The sequence below is a fragment of the Gordionus sp. m RMFG-2023 genome, chromosome 1, assembly GCF_954871325.1.
Source record: "Gordionus sp. m RMFG-2023 chromosome 1, tfGorSpeb1-WG-v2, whole genome shotgun sequence".
Taxonomy (NCBI): domain Eukaryota; kingdom Metazoa; phylum Nematomorpha; class Gordioida; order Chordodea; family Parachordodidae; genus Gordionus; species Gordionus sp. m RMFG-2023.
In genome coordinates this window covers 53,865,585-53,886,608 of record NC_088775.1, presented here as the reverse complement: position 1 = coordinate 53,886,608, position 21,024 = coordinate 53,865,585, and the positions used below count along the sequence as shown (strand labels likewise).

At 25.9% G+C, this 21,024-nt stretch overlaps 1 protein-coding gene and 1 long non-coding RNA gene across 11 annotated transcripts in view; both read right to left on the bottom strand.

Moving 5' to 3' along the window:
* LOC135922541 (uncharacterized) overlaps positions 1 to 15,870 on the bottom strand; it is a 128,408-nt gene extending 112,538 nt beyond the window's left edge. For 4 of the 9 annotated variants that reach the window (XR_010570954.1, XM_065456926.1, XM_065456923.1 and 1 more), the window contains exons 1-2: positions 15,808 to 15,868; positions 10,654 to 10,715 (exon numbers count right to left, since the gene is read on the bottom strand). The gene's annotated coding sequence lies outside the window, so the exon portion shown is untranslated. Of the gene's footprint in view, positions 1 to 10,653; positions 10,716 to 15,807 lie in introns of those variants that run through there. The other 5 variants (XR_010570955.1, XM_065456927.1, XM_065456928.1 and 2 more) reach the window with 5 other exon arrangements.
* A 3,344-nt stretch (positions 15,871 to 19,214) lies between these two features.
* On the bottom strand, positions 19,215 to 20,802 carry LOC135922025 (uncharacterized). 2 transcript variants are annotated; one of them, XR_010570703.1, is made up of 4 exons: positions 20,748 to 20,802; positions 19,665 to 19,985; positions 19,516 to 19,626; positions 19,215 to 19,378 (listed from the first exon to the last, which is right to left on the bottom strand). It is a non-coding gene; the product is annotated as an uncharacterized LOC135922025 (long non-coding RNA). The 2 variants fall into 2 exon arrangements; XR_010570702.1 differs by having other exon boundaries at positions 19,516 to 19,985.
* Positions 20,803 to 21,024: the final 222 nt, after the last annotated feature.

The window sequence follows — 21,024 nt, the reverse complement described above, 5'->3', positions numbered from 1 at the left end:
TTTTAAAAAGTTGGCTGGCGGTGGCGAATCGATTTAGACGCCGCCACAAAAATCGGGGGCGCAGTAGCGTCAAATATTTTTAACTTAAATTTTATAATTAAAATTATAAATTAATTGGAAACACTTTTAAAATAAAATTTATGCTTTATTTTATAAATATAAATTTAACGATTTTATTAAATTAATTAACATGTATAAATATTATTTTATTTAGATTTATAGAACATAATGATGATCTTTTAGAGTTCAGAGTATGCTCATCAGGACCTTTCTAGCTAATATTGAAATTTAGGAAAATTCAATGCTCTTATCCTCCAAAAATCTAAGACATCATTTATCTCTAAATTATAAGGCGAAAATAATGAATAATACTCTTTTTCTAAACTAGTTAAATAGTCTTGTTGTTCCAGATTACTGTCATGAATAGATGAATGTTTGGTAGCCAATGACTTAAGATAATCGAATTCTGAAGCAACTTCCGTCGTTTCACATTCGGTTAATTCGTCCGTGTAAGGCAACAAATTGGTTTGAAAAATAATTTTTATTTGTTTAGATATTTTTTCTTTACATGATAAGTCATGTTTACGTAAATGTTTTATTATGTTCGATGTGCTGATATTTTTTGAAAAAGATTTGATTGGATAACTAATTAAAATTCAGAAATATTTTAAAAATAATCAAAAAATTTACTATAAAAATGAATAATAATTTTTATCTTCACCATCTTTATCAAGTACAAGTATATATTACAAAAGACTTTATCTGCAACAACACTGGTTCTCTTATTATTTGTGTCAGTTTTTAATATTAAGGATCCAAAATGTTTCCATGCACTGTATTTTGTTACAGGGTATTGCACAATGCTGCATCCATTATAATTATTTTAGTCCTGCTATGTTTATATATGTTATATTATGTCAATAAAATAAAAATCATATATTAAAATTTCCTTTTATGATAAAAAATAAATTTTATATGATGAGATGTAGATTGCATTAAGAAAATATTGTAATACTCTTTATATACTAATAATTGATGGTCTTATACAAAAGATTTGAAACATCAAAAATTAAAAGAATAAAATATATAATATTTCAATACCTTTTTTGTAATTACTAGCCTAATAATAACATATCATCTTGTTATAAATCTTTTTATAGTAAATAATATTTATTAATTTTAAAAAATAAAATAGCATTTTTTAATAAATTGAAAAATATTTATTATTATTTTTCTTCTAATTACAATTGAAAAATAATATATAAAATAAATATTATTTTTAATGATAAAAAATATGTACCATGCCGCCACGCCGTCGAATTTTTACATCGGCGGCAGCGTGTTGTGTGCCGACATTTTTAGCAGCGGCGTGGTCAAAAATCACCGGCGGCGGTATATTTGACCGGCGGCGCACAGGTCTAATCATATATAATATAATATATATTTTAAAAATATCTATCGTTCCTTGGAAAAAAGACTGCCGCTAAGCTGATGTAGTCTTTGAGAATAACTATGTCCAGTCTCTGTCTTAAGAAGAAGCCTTCTGGAGGATTGCCAAAGTGCTTGTAGATATGAGATCAGAAATCTTAGAAAAAGGATATGGCAGGTTTACCGAAGGAAGTTACGGAATGAAAAAGGCAAACGAAAAATCAAATGCAAGCTGAAATGTACTGTTAAAGTTAAGCATATGTATTTTAATGTTAACATCCAGATTTTGGAAGATATCACAATTCGCTAAAATAAAATTTTTAAAAACCAATAGGATATTGTTATTTTTAATTATAATTTGATGATAAATTATTTTTATGGCCAATCTGAAATAATAATAAAAAAAAATTTCTTTAATTAATATTTTTATTAAGTCCATATTTTTCTGGATTCTGAAAACCTGGTTTAAAAATTATTAAACTTAAACCCTTCATTTTAGAACGAGGATTCACATCCCTGGTTTCAAGCGTAGTTATTGATAATGTATGAGACATATCGAAGATGAGAAACACTATTAACATAAATTGATTTAGAAAATATTTAAACTCATAGATGAGCTTCTCAAGTGTAAAGGAGCAAATAATAATTATTTCAGAATTAATTATTTTCGAAATAATTATTTTAGAAATAATCATTTTGCTACTGATCTATTAAGAAGTGCCTTAGTGAGGTTAGATAGAACCCACCAACCTATAGTATCCAAGCATATTTAATAAAAATGCTAATTTCAATCACAAAATCTTTGGAAATATTTCAAAAAAAGAATCACATATCAGATTGGGTAGAACAATGAATTGCCTGGTATTAATAATTAAATACTATACCAAATCAGAAATGTAATAAAATAATGTTTTCACCTTTCGTATTAAATTATGCATCGAACCTATAGGAATGAAGATCTTCAAATATATTTTTTGCTTGGATAATACAGAAATAATCTTAATCTTTCGTCAACTCCTTAGTATCGCAGCTTTTCTATAAAAAACGTTTCTTCTTATGACCTATTAATCCAAATCTAGAAATAGGCTTGGGTTAGAAAAAGCTGAAAATTTAGTTTTCTAGATATTTTAATGATAATATCTTTTATATTTAATTTGATATTGTTAAATTTAGCTTCAAGGAATACTAGTTATATCATTTCTTGGCAAAAGATACATATACTTTTTATATTTGTTTTAAAAATTTAATAATCACATATAACTAAACAGTCAAGTCAAATCAGGCTCGGCGCATCTATTTTTTTATAATAATTTTCATATTTTATTCTAATGATTAATCAAACATCAGTTATGTAATTGTATGTCATCAGAGAAAATGCCTAAATAAAGTAGATCTAACATCGGATATGCTGGTTCTTGATAGAATGATAATAATGCTACTCAAATGAGAACATTAAAATTAAATGTCCCAAACAGATGCCATTGTATATTTATTATGCTCGAAGCATCTGGAGCTAGTAGAATTCTAATTCCAATTAATAATTTTTTTTAAAAAATGGAAAGCAATATCTCGAACTTTCAAACTATGAATCGAGCAGGTAGATGAACTAATAATTTTACTTCGAAATTTAAAGAATCAATTGAATTTCTATTCACAAAAAGAGCCTATTGAACTTGACATTACTTTCCAGAAATGAAATAGAAAAAAATCTAATAGTAAATGATAATGAGAGCTAGGAAAATATTTCACTTTATGAAAATATATTTTATAAAATTGTTTGTGATCTGCAAGTAATAGTGTTTTAATTATCAATTATAAATTAAAATATTCATTTACAATTAAAAATTATTTTTTAGTAATAAGGTTTTTAAATAATATATATTTTATCCTATTTAGTTTAATAATCAAATTAGCAAAGCTAAATAATTTTTACTAGAGCTGATGAAGACAAAATTAAATTGTATTTTATACAATTTTTAAATTGATTTAGCATATCTGTTTTGTTAATTAATTGTCTCTTTTCAAGATTTTTAAAACTAAAACCATTTTTTATAAAAATATTGAGATTAATATATATAAATAAAAACATGTCCAAAATATAATTATGATTGTATAATATTTTATGATGTTTAACACTCATGAATCATGATAATAATGAAGAAGGCAGTGAAATTAAAATTAAGAAAATAAGATCCCCTGAATCAAATTCAGGTTAAAATTTTGGATGAAAAATATTTTAAAATTATTTTAGTAGAAAAAGAAAAAGTAACGGGTGACCTATAAATAACATACTATATCCTTATTGCTAATAGTTGGATGCAGGTGCCACTGTAGAAAATCCTTTAACATTGAAGCGTTTTAATTTATATTAGTTTCTTTAAAATTTGAGCTGCTATCAAGGCTAAAAATATAATAATTGCGCAACTATAGTTTCTACTGCAATATCAAACTCAAATTCTCTGGGATATATTCACCGTAAATTAATAAGAAAATGTACAAAACTAGGGAATGTAAGTGAATAGCCCAAATCTTCAGAAAATATAAGAGAGGTAACAGGTATTCAGTTTAAAGTTCCATGAAAAACCAGGTGGAATAGCGTACGATAATATGATTTCATTGCTCAAATATAAAATGTTATTTAAAACATTTATAGTCCAACTTTAAGATATTACTTACCCGGTATTAATTACATTAGAAAAATTACAAGGATAGGATAACTCTTTTTATGGAGAATTATTCATACTATTTGTGGTTAAGAGAGAGACTTGAGTAAACTTGAAATTAACGTTTGAAATATTGTCTACCTTTGCTAAAAGATGTCCAAGCAAGTATAGAAAAAGATTATGGGAACATTTTTCCTATGATGATGAATGCAATGAGGCATTTTTGGAATCATCATCGCATATACTTTAAGAATATATGGATTGAGTCAGATGATAAAAAGATTCCTTTGAAATATATTGTTAAAATAAGCCCTAATTTTATTATTACACAATCACACTAAACATTAGATTTAACAACTAATAACCAAGAAAATGATGATTATTTTCCTTTTATTGAAACATAGTTTTATGAGTTTAATAATACTAAGATTTAGCTAGAGGTTTTGAATAAAATCGTGGAAATATGTAATTATTATAATTCCATTAAGGATTTTTTTTAAATATAATACTGCAATGTCTTTATTAACTTCAGTGAAGGTTATTCAGTTTTAGCACAATTTTAAATACTTGGAAACGGAAAAAACTAAATGATAAATTATTTAATAAAATAAACTAGTGTTGTAAACGAACGAAGTTCGTTTTTTTTGAAAAAAATGATGAACGGCGTTCCTTTTATTTTTGACGAACATTGAAAGTAAACGCGTCCTTTTTTTGACGAACGCATTCGAATTTAACGTTCGTTCAATTTTAAAGACACTTTTTATTTTTATTTAGTTGAAAAATTTAATATTAATCCGAATATTTTTAAAAAAAAGTCCTATATTTTTTAATCTTTTTCTTATTTCAATTTTTTAACTGATGAAAGCTAAATTCTTTTAAATTAAATTTCCCTTTACTATAACTTTTTCAAATCTTTAATCTAAACCAAATAAAATTCTTTCTAACGTCACCTGGCAGGGGTGGACTGGCCATAAGACCAGGTGGTCATTTTTCCCACGAGGCCGCGAGAAAATGTCGATTTATGAGGCCGATCAGAGGAAAATATCAAAAAAGAGGCCGATTAGAAAAAAAATATTATTATGTTTACATTATTTTCTCTTACCATTTATTTATTTTTAATGATATCTATATTATTTGAATATCACATTCCTTGAGAATTATGTCGTTTCCAATATTTTAATTTAATGCACAAAATATCAATAACGTCGCTTGATGCTAATACATCATTACTACGTGCTTTTCTTTGTTTTTTTTTCAAATGAAGCGAAAATGCTTCTGTTTGATTTTGAGTAGAGTGAAAGCTAAGTTTTGATTAATTAATTATATTATATTTTTATACATTGATTTATTGTAGAAATAATATAGCCAACATTTGTGATTGTACTTCTTGATCTTAATTCATTGAAATTAAATAAAACCCAGTTATAATAATTTTAATAAAATAAATTTTTGATCAATTTGATTTTCCAATATTTCTTTTTAATATTTATTTATTGAATGTTAATTTATGTGTTACAATAAAACTAATATGCAATAAAGCCAAAACTGTGTACTGCGATCAATCTACCTGGCATTTGTAGTATGCGAAAACACTTTCACAACAAGCTCAACAAATTTTCGACATGCATTTAGTAATTAAAATACATGAAATTCAAGAGTTGATATTAGTGCAGTCGAGGCCTATCTCAGAGCATCAAAAAACAAGTCATTTGATAATTGAATTAGTGTTAAAATATTAAATGGAAAAAATCGACAAATTTATAACAATGTCTCCACATAATAAAACTAATATCGGAGATAATAAAGTTTTTAGGCAGATAAAACTCACCCTACAGAGGATCAAATGCTACTTAAAGACATAGCCACTTTAAAAATGAAAATTTGAATCATGAAAATTTCCTGGAAATGATTCGTATTATATCAAAGAATGATTAAATATTCAGAAATCATTTAGAGAAAGTTATTTTAAAGAGCAAACATAGAAAAGAAAAGCTTAAACTCTCTGACAAATCATAATCTAAGAGAAGAGGTTCACTCATAACCTTGTTGTCAAAACAACTGTTAAAAAAGTTATTGATGTTGTTCTTGATCAAATCAGGAATTTAATAAAAAAGGAGATTGGTAACAAAAGGTTTCGTTTGCAAAAGGATATTACTCAAGACATTAGCGTTTATGTTATGATCAACAATTATTTTCCTTCAATACATGTATAATGGCAAAATAACAGAAAGGCTTTTCGAAGTTACAAAAGTGACAAACTCTTCTGGAAAAGGATTTTTTGATATCTTGTGTATGCTTTTAAAACATGGAATTCAAATGAGAAATATAATAGGAGAATCATTTGATGGTGCTGCAAATATAGGCTCCAGGTAGTTTTTTATATTTGGTTTTAATCACATATTAAATCGCTATATGTGATTCATGCGATAATATTGAAGGTAAAAATTTATTTGAATTATTGAACAGACTAGCAACTTCTTTGGTACATATAAAAAGATGGATGCTTGGGTAAAACAGAATAATTCATCTGGCTAAAGTTAGTTGAGAAGGCTGCAAAAAATAGGTGAGACAAGGTCGTGGGCACGTGAAATAGCCATTAGATGGATATATGGTAAAGAGAGCTTGTTCCAATAAGGATAAGTGTACTTCAATTTATAATAGATAATAAATCATTTGAGGCAAAAACCTCATAAGAAGCTCAGTCTTTGATCGATAATTTATGTTGATGTCATTATATCTTCACACTAAAAATTTAAATATTTTATCAGCATGGAAAATGATAGAAGATGCTAAGTCTTCTGTATCATTGATAACTATTACATCGATTCAAAATAAAACAATAAAAATGGCTTCTAATTTAAATGAAACATTTTCATATTTATAGCTCCCGGAGAGTATCTGAAAAATGTGTAAAAAGATCGAATAGGACGAGCGAAGAGAATATATAGTGACGAAGGCCAAACGTCCTCAAGAATCGATTGACCTTTATAGGGTCGGGGTATTTCGTCCTATAATTGATCAAATTATAAATAGCTTGTCGGAACTGTTTTTTGCGAATAATAGCTTATTTTGAATGTGCAATATTTTCAATCAAGGCATTTAGATAAAATAAATACTAAAGTTCTGAAAAGGCCTTGGAAAACTGGCACAATTGGCAAATATATTGAGTCTTAAATTACGTAACGAATTATGTTCATTTGCAGTGTATTCTAAGATTTAATAGTAGAATTAAATGAAACGGACGATGATATCGTATGTACCAGTGAGAAGTCAAATGAAGTAGATGGAATATTACAATATGATAATAACTCAGAGTGTGATAATAAATGTAACAGTGTTTAATATGAGTGTTTTAAATTCTTAAAAGATATAATATGCACACAAGCGCATACACTAATTTATTTTTGGCATGTGATACATTTTAACTTTGTCATAAAGCAGGTTAATTGCGAGAGAACATTTAGTAAATTAAAAATTATAAAAAATAGGTTGAGAGCTAATATAGGCCAAGAAAAATTAGAAGCATTTTTAATGATGTCAATTAAACGAGAACTATTAGCGCAAATTGAACTAGAAGATATTCTTGTTTATTTGCGCAAAGGTTCAAAGTTAATGAGAGATTTATTAACGTAAAAATTTTATATTATCTTAATTCTTGTATTTAAATCTTATTTATATTTATTTACAATATGATCGGTGCCTGATTTTATAAGTGCAGCAATTATATTCTCTGTGTAAAATTGTATAATTGCAATAATTTTATATGTGTAATTAATTATTTTATATATTGAGTATGTATTATTTTATATTTAACACGTGATATATGATTTGATTTTATGGTGTAATATCGTTGTAAATCTAATATAAAATATATATGTACAATGAATATTTTTTTAGATTTGCAATTTTTTTAAATAAAACATATGATTATTGTGTCATACTATTCTATTTTTATTAGAAATGTAAATCGTTTCAACTTATTTCCAAAAATAAGAGGCATTAAAAATCATGTAATTAGAAGAAGCCATTTAAGGGAAGGCCCGCAAAATAGGGGGTATGGGAGCGAAGGCCCATAAAAATGAGGCCGCTATAAAAAAAATGCCCACGAAGCCGTAGCGTCGCCAGTCCTCCCTGTCACCTGGATCTTTATAAAATCCTTGGATTCAAGTTAGTATAACCAAATGGAGAACAGATTCACAGGCAAGTTACAAATTGCGTTCCTTAATATAAATGGAATGAAAAACAAACTATCGGATCTCAAGGTTAGAAGTGGTGAAAGTAGACATTATAGGTAATCAAGAAACCCATTGTCCAGGGAATAAAACTGCACACTTTAATGATTATAAAATATATTGCTCGGGTAGCACTTCCAAAATCTGGGGAATAGCATTCCTAATAAATAAACGAATACATAAATTCATTATCAAATTCGTACCCATATCTGAAAGATGTGGTTTTCTCTATTTAAACACAAATTTTAGGCCCACAATAATAGAAAATTTCTATGCCCCACAAATTAGAAATGAAAAATTAGGCTTCATCGACATAATGATAAATACGATCCACTCCCTACCGTGCAGATATAATATAATAGTTCTAGGGGATCTAAACCTGAAAATTGGTAAAAAAGTTAGCAGTAATGTCGGGTATGCTACCATACAACAATCAAATAGCGAGGATAGCAAGAAACTTATTAATTTCTGCAGATACAAAAACTTTAAAATATCTTTTTTTGCCACCGAGAAATGCAGAACTCCCAAATTGATTCTTCATCTCTAATATTCACCAGTGGTTTGACGGCGTTAAAGTATAATATAAACCTGTCGGATCCTAGAATGCTTATAGCTAATATTACCGTAAAAAATATATGGGGTTATTATAACTTAGATAAAACTCGACTGGATCTAGTACAATTCATTTGAAAACAACTTTACACATAAATTCAGTAAATTACATATGCTGGAAGATGTAATAATTTTTGATCAAGCATTAAATAAGAAAAGAAGCTAACTTCTTAAACATAACTTTGCACGGAAAAGTAGAAGAATTCTGGAAACTATTTTAAAATTATCTTGCAGAATCATATGATGGTTTGCCAAATGTAAGTCTTTTTTCAAGAAAAGAATGGATATTTAGTGAAGCATTAGAAAAAATAAATCAACTAAGAATGAAGAATGGCTCGAATAACGACTTATGGAAAAACATATATAGATTATAGTGATAGACGTATTTATTTATCAAAAAAAAACCATTAATATAGATAAAGATATGAAAGAAAATAGGATTTATGATGCATATAAAAAATTAAAATATTTCTGTAAACCAGTTTTAAACCCCCCTTATAGTTTTAGAAAAAGGAAAAGCAATCATTGACCAGGACGAACAAATTATGACTGATTATTATATGATGGTCTTCGACTCAAGGAAAGCAACTCTACCAACAAACATAAATACAAACCTCGTCCCATTCCCATCTGGTTTCTCCATAAATAAAATATCAAATGTAGTGAAAAAACTATGAAAAAATAAAGCTCCAGGGCTGGATAATATCACGCTGAATTCCTAAAATCGCACATATCTTCCTTCCTGCTAGCCCTCTTCAATAAAGTATGGGAAAACGGAAATACTAGTAAAATGGAACAAATCCTTCCTATGTAATTCCCTTAAAATCAAAAACCCACAAAAGTTTACTTATTATCGAGCCGTAGCCCTGACATCCTGTCTCAAAGATTTTTATGGTTTTCTTAAATTAAATCATATCATCCAGAAATTCATCTTTTCCCCAAATACATACACGCGTACAAACTAAACAAAAACATACGAGAGCCAATATTAACCCTGAAAATAATTATGCAGAAATGTTGCAAATACAAAATACCCTCCTACTTCACATTCGTGGATTTTAGTAGAGCTTTTGATAATGTTAATAATGGCTCTATGTGAAACGCTGTCAGAGTGTGGCCTGTAGAGCGCATTTTTAGTATAGCTAATGCGGTATTAACTGCCAAGCGTTCCTGTCTACCTGATAAAAATTTTGAAAAAGAAGAATTTTTATAAATACTTTTTATTCTATATTATATTGCATTTATAATTATATTATCAAAATAAAACTATATTATTTTTTAACATGGCTAATATATTGTGTTAAAAAATATAAGACATGTATATTTTAAAAAAAATTTATAAAATTTTGAACGAACGAGAACGCTTTCATGAACGTGAACGCGTTCCTCTTTCTTGAAACGCGAACGTGAACACTTTCGATTTTTGTCAATGAACGTTGAACACGTTTGATTTTTTTAGAAATGTTTACAACACTAGTCAGTGGCGTAGACAAGGGGGGTTATGGGGTTGAAATCTACCCCCCATAATCTCCGAAAAAAAAAAATTTTTTTTTAATTTTTTTTATATTGTCAATAATTTCTTTAAAAACGGTTTCAATTTAGAAATAAAATAATATATACGATATCAAAATGAAATATATTTTAAAAAAACAAAGAATTTTAAATGATCAAATGATTTAAAAATATATATTAAAAATTATATGAACTAAAATATTTACCATCTCAATTCTTGTGTCGGATGCTTTAAAAGTCATATCTATGAATCAAAAGATATCAATATCTAATATATTGAATAAAAAAAAATTTGATATTGTTACAACCAACAGAGCAAGAATAATTATAATAAGTGATGCAATCATTTGGTTAGGGAGGCAGGGCCTAGCATTGACCCGTTACTGGTTAACGGTGCATATATGCACCACCTCCTATATACCTTATTTTAACATAGTAGTTTTTATTTTAAAAAATAATAAAAAAGATTTTTATATAGTTCAGACATTGTACTTCAAAACTGGAAAAGAAAAATATGAAAAAAATATTTTTTTATGTCCCTAAGAAACCCTCAAACTTTGCGAATTTATGAGGTCTAAAATGCAAAATTTTCTAAGTGATCTCACAAGCATATTATAAAATTATTTCGATGAAAACTAGTGTGTATATATTCTTTATAGATATATCAATATTTATCAATCATTTTTGAATTTTTAAATAATTAAAATTTTTATAGATAACCACATAAAGTTGACTGGTGCATATATGCACCGTTAACCATCTAGCAGTATAAATTATTTAAAAAAATTCAAACAAATGAAATTTAACATAATGAATTATAATTTTTTATATTATACTTAAAACCACTACCATCACTAAGGTGGTGGGAGGAGGGGTGGGTGGCTCGAGCCCCCTAAGAATTTTTTTTAAAAAATTTTATACCCAAAAAAAGACCTTTTGAAAATAATTAAAAAAAAATTTTTAGCCCCCTGAGATTAAATCGAATAATATATTGTTCCTATTATAATTTTTTATCCCGATCAAATTATATGAAATTATTAGGTTCATAAATATTCAAAAGTTTAAAATTATTTTTAGCCTCTTCCTTTCTGAAGATTTTATTTTATTTATATAAAATATTATGCACCTGTTTTGTCAATTCAATCAAAATTATCAAAATAATAGATGACTAATAAAAAAATCAAGATTCTATGAAAATAATTTGTCTAGATATTTAATTTTTAATAAATTTTTTTAATGAAACGTTTTCTAACAATTGAACAAGCGCTTGCTCAACTTTTTGAAGAGGAACCAATTGAAGAAAGAGATATGGTTATAATTCCGCCAAACCCCTCTGCAGTTAGTGATGAAGAAGATTTCGATGAAAATGACTTAACAAATGTCGGAGTTTTGCCTTCAGATACAGCTGGAGAATTGGAGATTCATAATTCAGTTGATGACGACCTTCCAGAACCATATTCTACAAGAAGCTATTCTCGAATTTCTCACAATTTAAAATGGAGAAAAACGGATGCAATATATTCTTCAAGCCCTTTCGATGGAGAAAAGGAAGATGTAATAAAACTTGAAAATGATTTACATGGTAAAAGTCCATCAGATATATTTTCTTTAATTTCGACAAAGATTTATATTCCCTAATTGTAGAACAAAGTAATATTTATGTAAACAAATGAATAGACCTAACATATGCATAACCATCCAAGATATTCAGAGATTTATTGGAATTCTATTATTTACTGGATATCATTCTCTCCCACAAGAAAGAATGTACTGGTCTAATGATAGCGATATTTCTATTCCAATAATCCGGGATAAAATGACCCAATTACAATTTCGAAATTTGAAATATAATATCCATTTGGCAGACAATACTAAAATAGATATACATGATAGATTTTATAAAGTTAGGCCTATATATTGAATAATAAATTTCAGCAATTTGGAATTTTCAAACATCATTTATCAATAGATGAACAGATGATACCATATCGAGGAAGACATTCTTGCAAAATGTTCATAAAAGGAAAACCAATTAGATTTTAATACAAGTCTTGGATATTGGCTTCTTCCGACGGTTACGTATTCTCATTTGATATATATCAAGGAAAAAGCGAAAATAAATATGAATATGGATTAGGTGGAAATGTAATCATAAAATTATTAAAGGCATTGCAAAAACCAAATTATCATAAAATATATTTTGATAATTTCTTTACATCATTTAAACTCTTGTCATACTTAAAACAAATGGGATATTTTGCAACTGGAACTGTGAGGGACAATAGAATAGAGCATTGCCCAGTTGAATCTATAAAGGTTGTAGCAAAAAAAGATAGAGGATATTATGATTATAGGTTTGAAAAATTAAACGAAATATTTGTAGTTCGTTGGAATGATAATTCGATGGTGACTGTTGCATCGACATGCCACACTATCTCTTTGCTTTCTAATGTTTCAAGGTATTCTAAGAAAATATCTTCTAAAATAAAAATTCCTCAGCCAAATATGGTAACTGCTTATAACAAACACATGGGTGGAGTTGATCTATGTGATAATCTAATATCTACATATAGAATAAAAATAAGAGGAAAAAAATGGTGGTGGCCAATATTCACCAATTTTATTGATGTAGCTTTGGTAAATTCATGGAAAATCTGGAAATTCGTGAATCGTGATGACAAGAAGAGTTTGCTTGCATTTAGACGAGAAGTTACTAACTACCTCCTTCGAATGCCAGTAAAAATTGAAAAAATTACAAGTACAGGTCACGCCAGCCAGTTTGCATTACAGTGTGAAAACCCTATTGATTCATCTGGACATTATTTATCCAAAATTATAGATGGAAAAAGACGAAGATGCAGATATTGCCATACACACTCAAGATATATGTGTCAAACATGTCAAATCGCACTCCATATTAAGTGTTTCAAGGATTTTCATAATATATAAACATTTTCTCGTTTTTATTATAAATTACAAATAAAGAATAAAGATATTTGTTGTTTTTTGATCTTATAGTATTTTATATAATTTTTATCTTTTTTAACCTCTTAATGGTTAACGGTGCATATATGCACCAGGCTAGATTTTCTATTTAGGATTATTTTTTTTGGCTGATTTTTTTAGAATATCATATTTGAGCATTAATCAATATAATTTGAAAAAATTGAGCATTTTTATCCACTAGAAAAATCTTGACCATTAATGGGTTAAGAGCTCATAGAATATCTTCTGGCCCCTTAACATTTACATACTCTTCTCATAATGAAGGGAATTTCAAGGAATTGTTGAAACTTTTATGCAATAATGATAACTATATAAAGCTTTTTGAAAGCTCTGCTAAAAATGCCACCTACCTTAGTCTAAGTATTCAAAATGAAATAATAGCCATATACAATAGGTTCATATTGAAAGAAATTTCTACAAAAGTGAAAGCATCACCATTTTTTAGTGTTTTGGTGGATGAGACTTTGGATGTTGGTAACATGAGCAATTATCCAAAGCAGTAAGGTTTATTGATATAGAATCAGGTGATTTCAAAATGAAGAAACTATTTGTTCAATTTATTGAATGACACTAAATCAAAGACGATAGCCAAAGAAATTTTAGCATCCCTTCAAGACCTAGATTTAAATTTAAATCTAATGAGAGGCCAAGGATATGATCGAGCTCCCTCAATGAGTGGTCACGTTAAAGGGGTAATTAGAGAGCTTTATAGCAAAGATCTGTATGTTCACTGTAGTTCACATTGCCTAAATTTAATGATATGAGGCATGCGAAATTTGAGACATCTAGAAGTTTACGTAAAAATATTTTAATTTAATTGGAATTTTTTAGATTTTATTATGTATTATAGATATCTTTTTATAATTCTAATATATTTTTTAAAATTTAGAAACAATATTGTCGGTTTGTGACTTTTTCACACCACCCAAAAAGAGGCAGCTTTTTCTCCAAATGTTTATGATATTGATTCATATAATCAAAAAAAACTAGAAAGATTTTGTCCAACTTTGAAAGACAACAATCAGTGAGACTTTTCATCAAATTATATGAAGTTATTTTTGCAGCGCTCAAATTCAACATATCAAGCAAAGAAAAAGATTCCGCATATACTGAAAATGGCTATTAAGAAGCCATAATTTTTAATATCAATTCAATATGTATATTATTTATTTAATTATACATATGATTTTAGCAATGGTACAAAAAATTGATAAATTTGGTCAAAATTCTGTTACTAATATCTTTTTCATTTATGCTGGCTTCTATAGTGATTAGACACTAATAAAGCATATAATATTGCCAAAATTTAAAAATAGGATTTGAGGACAAAGTCCCCAAAAATTTTTAAAACCCCAACCCGCATGGATAAATCTTAGCTACGGCACTGGCACTAGTCAATACTATATTAGTATAGGTATAAGTGGTAATTGTATCAAAAAAAAGTGAGGTTGCTTGTTTTAATATTCATTTACTGCTCATAGCATAATACAGCCAAAATTATTCAAAATCACTAAATTATAAAAATTCTGGGTTGGGCCTAAAATGATCAAATATAAAATTCCAGGCCAAACAATAAAAATTTTCAAAATATCTTGTATCAGTCTTGAATAAAAAAATTTTTTAAAGCTAGGCTTGATTGAGCTTGAGAATCAAAAAAAAATTAAAGCCAAGGTAGGTGAGACTTGAAAATAAATACATTTTCAAATCTGGCTTGGGGCTACAACCTCTGCAGATCTCTGATATATATTACTTATACTTTTATTAGAACCAATCCTAGAAACTTAAAAATAGATTTTGATTCCAGTGCTAATTACATTAAATTTTAAAAGAAGCTTCCAGGTTTATATTACAAACTTTGTAAAATGCATAATTTCTTTGTCATATTTTAAACCTATTTAGAATTAATAATTTATTATAATTTTATTGTTTATTAAAAAATAAAAAATGGCAGCTATTATTGTATGGTATCTGGTTATCTATTTTAAAAGATAAACATTTTTTATTAAACTATCACAAGCTTCTTTCTAAAAATAATTTAGCTTAAAAAAATATAAGCATATGCAAATAAAAATTTTAGATGTAAATAATAAAAATTTTAGATGTAAATAATAAAAATTTTAGATGTAAATAATAAAAATTCTATTATAATGATGTGCCAATTTTGAATATATATGCATTTGGTAAATTAAAAAAATAATAAATTTCTTCCGATATTGAAATTCTATTATAAATATATGCAGATTTTTATGAATATATATATGCATTTAGTAAATAAAAAAACTAAAAAATTTCTTCGGATATTTGAATTCAACAATATAAAATTGTCGAGATTATTAAATCAATAATTTTATTACTTGTAAAGTAGACTGGGATTGAAAATAATATATTTATGTTAGCGGTATAGCTAAACTAATAATTGATGGTAAAATAATAATTGACGTAAGTGAGCTTCGACAGTAAATGTATTTTAATTTATAACCAGTCAATTATATGTTTGTAATCATGGCGGAGCCAGGATTTATCCAGAGATGGGAGATGGTTCGCCACTATTCTCTATTTAACCGGCCGTGATTATATATTATATCCAGTGTCACATAGACGTGGGGGGGGGGGAGATGGTATTGATTTTTGGAAGGTAATTTTTTACTTAAATTATAACCTTTATAAATCCATTAATTTATACGATTATGATACTTATCGTTGATTTTCTAATAAATGTCAATTCTTTCATTTAATAACAAAGTTATACAATGTTTTAAAATAAAAAGGGATCTTTGAAGATTTTAAAATTTGAAGATCGTAAAATTTGAAGATCGTAAAATTCGAAGATCGTAAAATTTGAAGATCGTAAAATTTGAATATCGTAAAATTTGAAGATCATAAAATTTGAAGATCGTAAAATTTGAAGATCTTTTATTTTTTAGAAAACTTTAGCAACGAGCTTCAAAGATTTGTAAAATTAGAAGATCATTTATTTTTTGAAAAATGATATTTGAAGATCTTTTATTTTAAAATATATGTGATTAATGATCTTCAGAAATTCATATTTTAAAATGTTAGATAAAATTATTAATTTTATGATATTTTTTTTGAAGTAAATGGGTTAGTAAGCACGTCAATGAAAATGTATTATAAAAAAGTGACAATTATCATAATCGTTATTTAACTTTTATTTTTTGACACAGATGGGTTAAAATTTATATTATTAATAAAATGTTAAATTAAAATTTCACTGAAGATATAATGTAACACAGAAAAGCTACAATTTTCCTAATTGTTATTTTTTTAACTTTTTTGACACAAATGGGTAAAAATTTATATTATTAATAAAATGTTAAATTAAAATTTCAATTCAAATGTAATGTAACCAGATAAGTATCATAATCGTTATTTTGTGAGTAATTTAATTTATTTATCTTAATAAAAGTAAAATATAATTATAAAACTATTGATAAAATTAAATCATAAATTAAATAAAAAAATTAAAGCAGTGGTATATTATATGTCGTAGATTTACAGTATAACTAATTTTATCAATTATCATATGACAATCAAGTAATTTTTACCAATATAGCGAATTATATATTTTACAGAAAACTATAAAATATTGATAAGGACATCAAAAAATATCTTTTAAAAAATTGTGGGATGAATAATATGAAGATTAATTTTTATTATCATTTTTTATTTAAAATAAATAGATGCGTTAAATAATTAAATGCTAATTGTTGCTATATTTATTATCAAGAGGATTGATTAGTAAAATTTGTTAAAATATTAACTGTAATATATTCTCTAACTGTCAAATATATCTGTAAAAGTGGAATTTTACCTAATTTTTTGTAACTAATTCTATATAATTGAGGAATATCAACTATATGAACACTTTCTTTTTATAAATAAATTTCTTATACTTGTTTGGAATAAATTATTACCATGCTTTTATATTAATGTATATACCAAGTAATTCATTATATTTTAAACCTTTTAGAAATATTTTAGATATAACATAGAAAACTGACAATTGTTATATGTAACGTTTATAAAATTTATACAAGGATATACAAATCTTTGGCCGAAGAGATCCTTAATCTCCACTTTAACCATAATTCATGGTTACAAGTAGTGTTGTTAATTAATCGAGTTCCTTCGACTACGACTAGATATCGACTAAAAACTTTAGCGACTACTAAAATGACTAATTAGTTGACTAAAACGACTAACATAGTCGACTAAAACGACACTAATATAGTCGACTAAAACGACTAACATAGTCGACTAAAACGACAAACATAGTCGACTAAAACGACTAATTTAGTCGACAAAAACGACTAATATGGAACTTTTTTGAATTTTTTCAAAGCAAATAGGTAAAAATATTTATTGTAAAGATGTTAAGATAAAATTTCAGTGAAGATGTACCATAGATAGATGACAATTGTCCAATGATATATATAAATATAGATTGGCGATCATGCATAAAAAAACGTCCACCTATTGAAATCAGCTGTAGCGCCATTTTGTAGCTTGTACGTTGATCAAATGCCTCAATAATAATACTAATTTTTAAAAATTTAGCAATTTTATATCTAATAATTTGTTAATAATGTAATTATGTAAAATAATCAAATGAATCCTAACCTCAACTGATCTTCAATTAAATTACATTGGTATTCTATAAAATAAAAAAACTCAACATTTAATCCAATAGTAGTATATAATATCTTTAAATTACTTTCACCCAGAAATTATTCAGAAACATAGATTGCTACAATATCACTGAAACAAAAATCACCAAAATTATACCCATACAAAATATTCCATACTTATATCTAATACACCCTCAAATATTAACCAAATAAAGTCCACTGCCTATATTTAATTGCCAAAAAAACTTATCACATGACTCAATCAAGAAAATACTTCTTTCAATCAGTTTTAAGTTAATTTATCTACTTGATTAATATTATTATAAAAATAAATTTATTTTTAAACATTCCTCAACCATTAACCCCCAATTATTTATTAGAAAATCTAATTTATTTTATACATATTAACTGCATATATCAAAATCATTTATTTTTTTATATATATTTGTTAATTTTTCTTATAAAATTAGTTTTTATAATTTTATCAAATTCACTTGATGTTTCAAAAAAAATCTTACTATCCACTTATTGTTCATTTATGGAATCCTTATTATTAAATATAATAATATTTTATGATTCATATCTTATTAATAAATAAAAATGATGCATCGATATTTATTGTAGTTGCTGGTACTTTTAATTTTAGTTAAGTAATTTATACCTTAAAATAATAATTAAAATTTATATAAAAAAAGAGATCTGTATAGATATAATTAAATAAAATCTACTAATAAGAGAAATCAGTGTTAATTTTTTTCTTACTTTTTTAACTTATTTTTATTTTTTTTGTATTATTAATTTTATTATAAAGGATGAACCAAAGATATACTCTAAAAGTAGATGAAGATCAATTAATTACGTTAAGAAAATAAGATTTTATAAAAAAATATCCTGTCAATTAAAAATTATTTTGGATTATGTGTTCTAGATGAAATAAGTTAAACCATCTTAAAAGATGGGTTGAGAGCTCGTCTCACTTAATTTTTATTGTAATAATCATTTATAATTTTTTTTGTTTTAATTATTTCATCTTAATTATAAATGACAAATGAAAACATCTTTTATTTTTTTTTCAATAAAAACATAGTGTAATAATAACATTTTTTGCATGGGTATAAATTATTATATAAATCATTTAAATAAGGTTTATACAATAAATATATAAAAATATAAATGTGTACACTTAAAAAAACAAAATGTATTTTTAACAATATGATGATTCACATTCATATTATCTTTGATTATAAACATTCATCCTTTTTGATTCTATCATCACCTATAAAAAATAAAATATATTTACATTAGCATAGATTATATATAATATCATAATTTTTATAATATGTCTTATATAAGGCCTGTTCTTTATACAATATAATTTTTAAAAAATAAAAGAAGATATAAATATTAATTTACATGACTTATTGATTATTAAATTGTATTGCTTTTGTAAGATTTTGCCTCATACCAGTTCTCAATTCCTGGTTTCTCAAGTCAGCAAAATGGAAAAATCTAATATTTAAATATCTTTAAAAAAAATAGTATTAAAACTAATAAATGATTACCTTTGAACAATTAATTTTACAAGAATTTGAAAATGGCTGTAACCAATCTCATGTTCATTAATATGTTCAGTAAGATCAATAAAAATATTTGTACCAATTATTGTGGAAAAAACCAACACTTCCATTTTTTTAATAATATTTTTACGTTTAATATCATTTTGATAAGTTCTAAATGAACTTTCACAAATTCAGCATAATATAGGCATACTAGATGAAGGAATCACTAACCCCTCCATTATACTATATTTATTAGGCATAAAATTTTTTCTATTTATAGCCTGTAACTATTTTTCCAATAATTCTTTGGATTTTAATGGAAATCTATATTTAAAAATAGGTGAATAATAATGAGTAAAATATAAGATATATTTATGACATTGATACAAAGATAGATAGTATATAAAAATCAATATAAATATCAGATCAGTTATTAGTAATATAGTATTGAATCAGTGAAAATTTGTTGATTGGCAGAGCCTCTATTAATATATATATGGTTTACATATTTCTTACAAATATTTAAAATCAAACTGTATCATAGTAAATATGTATTTTAAAATGGCTAACTTAATATTTTATCCAGAAAAATATTTAGGCAAAGTTCAAAATAGAAATCTTATCAACTCAATAGGAAGAAGCATTATTTGTCCTAGCAATAAAAATGAGAAAACTTTATATTTTTACTAAATAAGGATTTTTTTTCAATGTTTGTAGCTTATCAATGCTTTATGTAATAAATATGTTGCATATAAAATAATATATATACTTATGATAAGAAATATGTGTATTAGATTCTATTTTATATGTTTTATTACAATTATGAAGACAGCACACTCCCATTATCTAATTAAATAATAAATGATAGTGATTTTATAAGATCTGTTTTGCATGTATCCTAAGATGCATTAACATAAGATTTATAAGTCCATGCAGGATTAGGTTAAACTATATTTTAAAAAATTAAAAGGTGGGTTAGTCTTAGATTCATTTTTTAAATATAATCACCTACTCCACCTTCATAAAAAAAAGTCTTATGAAAATTTAAGAATAAAAGATACTATAAAATATTATATCATAAATCACCTTTAAAACTAGACTTGTTTTCTACTAATTAATATTTCTTGCTGACAAATAATGGATAACCAAACTACAAAATGGAGCTACAGCTGATTACAATGTGTGGACACTTTTATAATGCATTGAATGAATGAATCGCCAATCTATAGTTATATATATCATTGCAATTGTCATAATCGTTATTTGTGAACTTTTTTGAATTTTTTTAAAACAAATAGGTAAAAATATATATTGTAAAGATGTTAAAATAAAATTTCAGTGAAGATGTACCATAGAAAGGTGA